The sequence below is a fragment of the Acanthochromis polyacanthus genome, chromosome 6, assembly GCF_021347895.1.
Source record: "Acanthochromis polyacanthus isolate Apoly-LR-REF ecotype Palm Island chromosome 6, KAUST_Apoly_ChrSc, whole genome shotgun sequence".
Lineage (NCBI taxonomy): Eukaryota > Metazoa > Chordata > Actinopteri > Pomacentridae > Acanthochromis > Acanthochromis polyacanthus.
The window spans coordinates 26,716,747-26,722,048 of record NC_067118.1 but is presented as its reverse complement, the minus strand read 5'-3'; positions in this window follow the sequence as shown (position 1 = coordinate 26,722,048).

Below are 5,302 nucleotides of genomic sequence, written 5' to 3'. Positions count from 1 at the left end.
GACTGTGTGCGTTTGGTTTTGTTGGCGTTCATCAACACTGCATGTAAGCAGAGCAGGAGCTGAGGAAAAAGTCAGCGGTTTCATGGCTCCATATCTAAACACAGTAAATGGTCCTGGGATATCAAGATGTCCAGCTTCAGGGGTTGAAGCCATTCGTCAGCACATTCTCTTCCTTTAACTTTCCATATGTTGCTGGTCTTTTTAAATTGTATGCTAATTAAAGGCTGAAAAGTTTAAAACCAGTGTTGGAGGTCTTCTGAAAGCTAAACTTAAGCATATGTTCACAGCAGCAGAAACGTCCAGCAGAGGGCACTATTGCATTTAAAAACGTTAAAATGGGATTTAGAGGAAGATTTGATTGGACAGGACACTTAAAAATAATATTAAAAGTGAGGGTTGTGGATGCAGGACCTGAGCTGAACCTTACTGTTACAGCTGCTTTTAACTATTTTCTAGCGTATTATAGACTAGTGGTTCTCAATCTGGGGCTCAGGCTCCTCCAAAGGGTCACAAGACAAATGTGGGAAGCTGTGATTTAGTTATTACACCCGAAATGACTTAATTCTGCAGCATAAATCAGCTTTTTAAAATAAAAAAACACGAACAAATCTGCTCTTTCGTTATCTTTTCTTGAAAAAAAAAAAGAAAATAGATCAAGTGTTCTTGTGTTGAACACTCTGATTGGGTGTTTAAACAACTAATGTCTGTTCCAGCTACACATAAATAAAAGTCCGACAACAAAAATGGAATCAAATGTTTTTAAAAGTGTGATTCTGCAGTCAAGCCCTTTGCCGACTGAAATGATTTGGATTCTCCATGGTAAGCACTCCCACCTTATTATGTTTTAAATGCATTTTTATGCAGTTTTTATAAAGACAGTGAAACCAGCAGAGAAGTTTAGAGCCGTAATGTCTCCAAGTAGAGCTGTTAACAACACAGTGAGGGGCTACCGAAAAGTTGCAAGAAAAAATGACAGCTGCTACCGACCTCTCACTTTTACAAAGTATTTTTCATGTTTGTTTTTTTGGTTCTTTAACCCAGTAGGAAAGCGGTACATGACCTTTTCATTTTGGACTGTTAACATTCAAATTATGATGGACTTGTTTCCTTGTTGATGTGAATTACAACATCATTAGCTGCAGCATCTGCCTGTTATGTAAAACTGGTAAGCTCAATGACAGTATCCTGAGGGCAATTAAGTGACAAATATTGTGCAGGAACAGCACTAGATACAACCCTGTCAATTTCCACTTCTTAGAATGTTTACTGACAATTATCACACCTAAAATAAGAAATAATGTTCTGTACTTTTAGCAACTAGTTCTCAGCTGTAAACCATAGCGTTCTGTTTACTAATCAGTCTAAATCAAAATGAGTACTGCCCAATACACAGTGAACAACAACAATCTGTACTCTTGATCTGTGGTAAAATAATCTTGAATGTTCTGTGCAGTAATGTAAATTTTAAAATACAGTAAATAGCACTGTACATTTAATAGTAAACCTGAGAACAATAACAAACAGTAACAATACTCCATATTCTTAGAGTGTAGGCTTTGATTTCAATATACTAAGAGGAATGGATAAGTTATTTGAGTCATTGGGAAATGCGCATTATAGAGATTAGAGCAGACCAGCCGTCCAAAACAAGAACTGCCTACACTCTCTCCATCGTGAAATTCCACACCCGGAAGTCGGTAAAGCGACCTCGGATGGAATGAAAACCTCTGATTGGCTGGGCGGGCAAAGCGTCTCTCTGACTGGCCGAAAAGTCTGTCAATCTCAGGGCATAGAATGTATACACAGATCGTTTTGTAGTTTTGCACCAAATATCTCAGCGGGACCGGAAGTACGATTTCTGATTTGCACCTGTAGAAAACAGAGAATGTGTGACTCGTGGGGAGGATTCGAGTGGTTGTAAGTAGCAATTTGTGTTCGTGTGTTAGAGGACACAGCTATTTTCGTGGTAAATTATTTCACATACTTTTTGCACAAGTTCACATTCAGATTTGCACATATTCAAATTCTGCCCTCAACTTCACTTCTTACAATACAGGTGCACAAGTATGTTTTGCACTAAGTGTGCTGCAACAGTAGGTGCAAAATGTGAGTGTGTCAGTGTTGAAATATGTGACTTGTAGAGAAGGATTTGTACACCTGTAAATATGATTTGTGCACCTGTAATTACGATTTTGTGAATGTGTATTTTTGTGTTGTATTTGTGGGAAGAAAAAAATCAACACATACAAGAAAATATTTTACAAATACACAACTCATAGAGTGTGGGAAATCAGATTTGCTGATACACATACAAATTCAATGTACACATACAAATTCAATGTTACTGGTGCTCAAACATTTTGCACCTGGAATACCTTACTTATTACCCTGACGTTTTTTTTTTGTTTGTTTTGTTTTAATTTTCCTTGTTGTTTTTTTAGAAACATATAAGAATTTGAACAGTTTTAAAAATTACTATACTTTTACTTGTGCAATGAACTATTATTCTGTGGCATTTTTAGACCACGTATTATACTCTGATGTTTTCTTGAATAACATACTATTTTGACATTATACTGCACTATGACATTTTTTGAACCACATATCATGCATGACAATTTTAGGCAACATCCTATCATTTTGAGCTTTTTGAACCACATAATAATCTATGGGTTTTTGGTTTTTTTGCTGACATGCTATACTACAGGCCATACTATGTTATTCTTGAAAAGTATACTATATTTTGACATTTTCTGAACTACATCCTATACTATGGCGTTATACACAGAGTGCTTTGGTGATTTTTTTCTGTTTTGTTTATTGACGGGATTACCACAGACCTGACCGTGAACACCGTCGACACCCACCTGAGGGGAGACGCTGCCTAAGATCTCCTGGCTGCTTGGTCGTGGTCTTTCTGCTCCAGAACATCTTCATCAACTACGTCTTCTTTTGAAGAGGCCTTCAGAAGCTGCAATCTCTGACTTTAAGGAAGAACTGCTACTTTAACTCTGTAATGAGACGACTGTTATTTTAAAGACCCAGCTCCTGGAGGCTTAAATTTAACATTGATCAAAACCAGGGCTCCAGACTGTGACTAAATGGTCGCATTTTGTTACTAAAATTTGAGACAGTGCGAGTAAATTTTTCATCTACTCGCACACATGTGACCAGTAAATTTGCCGTTTTTTAAAAATTATAACTGAATATTTTTTGTTGCAGACAAACTTCTGCTCCAGACTTCAGCCCAGTAGACAGTAATTTACAAATGAGCTGGTTTAACCGACATTATCTCCAAAAGAAGAAGAAAGGAGACAAACACCAAAGAAGAAGAAGAAGGCGGGTCAATGTGTGAGAGTAGGGGGCGACTGACGGTGAAGCTCCTGATGTTTCACAAAGCGTTTATTTATATCCAGCTGTCAGCCTCATTTTGAACACAAATTCACCTTCCTGTCCTTCACTCCTTTCTTGTCCTCATTCCAGCTGCTTCTAAGTTTAGACACATCCTCTGCTAGACAGCAACAGCGTGGAACCGTTTTCTATCATCTTCCCCTGAATTTTCCGACTTTTCAGCAGCGTCTTCATCATGTCAAGCAACTGCTTCATAGAAAAGCACTTCCTGTGCCTCTGGAATGATTACAAAATAAAAGCCCGTACCATTAAAATATGCCTTCAAAATAAAAGCATGGATGGAACGGTTATTTTAGCACTAGCAAAATAAAGGCTTGCCAAAATTGATGAACTGATCAATAGACCTTTATAAGAGTAATTTATATGTGATTCAGTATAAATACATAACGTGCACATGCATAACACATGCCTGTGCTCAGCACAAGGTCTTTTTTTATTAAAGATTTCATCTGTCAGAAATGATAGATCAATTGAGCAGCCTTGGTGGAGTACTGTGCTCTCTGAGTTCTTTTCTTGTTATGTTGTGTCAATTGCTGCACAATAAAATGCAAATTGAAAACATATTTTCTGCATTTATTATTCAAGTATTTGACAGTAATACAGCCACCGTAGTACGTAGAAATGTGAATATTTACTTTGCAAGTCGATTTTGGTGTGTGCCCCTAAATGTTCTGCTTGCGCTCCTAAAATTTTAAGTTAGGGGCCACTGTGCTCCCAGGAAAAAAAGTTAGTCTGGAGCCCTGATAACGGAACTACAGACAGTTCAATCTGAGCTGTCGGTCAGTATTTCAAACATCAAGTCTGACCCGGGTGTCCTAAAGCACGCTGTGGGTGAAACGGAAACTTCAGTCTCCACATCACCGACGACATCGTCACACTCCAAAGCAGAGCACCTGTCTGCTGAACTTTTAAAAGTGGACTATAAAGGTGAAGAGTGTGAGCAGCAGAACAGATGTGATCAGAAAGAAGTCATTTTTTTTTTCTTTTCTTTCTGGTTGACTTGATGCTGTCAGATGCAGATGTTGGAGCTGATTCTGATCTTTCAGGATAAAAAGCTGCTTTTCCTTCATAGACTTTTCAGGAAATTATTCTCTCAGGTTTTCTCTGCTACTTAAATTTTTATGATCTGTAATTATTTCATTATTTTATTGTTGTAAAATAAAGTTGGAGGCATAAAGACTCATTTAGTTATTTTATTCTTGAAATCTTTGACGTAGCAGAACTAAACTTCCATTTTCCTTCTTGTACTTCTGATACTAGAACTAAACGTGTCTTCAATATGGATCATCTGGTTTTAAATGAATCAGCAGCAACATCACAACAACAAATGAGACAATTTTAAAGCTAATATGCACTGGATGCTAACTCTCTTCTCTGGTCAACACACACAAATAAACTCCACCAACTCCTGGGGTTCACTGCTCACATTATATCTGCCTCTGAAGTTGAACATAAACTTCATTAAAACCGGCACAGATCAGTAAATTATCATTTATTATTTTATTAGTCCTTCAGTGTCTGTTGGTCCAATCAGCCGACGGACTGAATTACTGAACTGAAAACTGATTAAAACAAGACAACAGACAGTAAAACTGTCTGTGGAAAATGTGCTGCTGCTCCACCGATAAACACCAACAAACTAAAACAAAATTGGTGGAAGTTTTGCTTTTAGTGAATTTTTAATAAATTGCTTTTATTTTTCTGGAAGTAAAGGGAAAAGTTGCTTCTCTGTAGTTTCACTAACTTAACTTTAGCTGCACTTTCACCATGTTCTAACTGATGAATCTTTTTTTTAAATATTAAAATAGCTGCACTTCCTTTGTATATTTGGTCATTTCTTATGTCGCTGCTGTTTCATTGCAATTATATTTTAATAATATCACTTTAAATA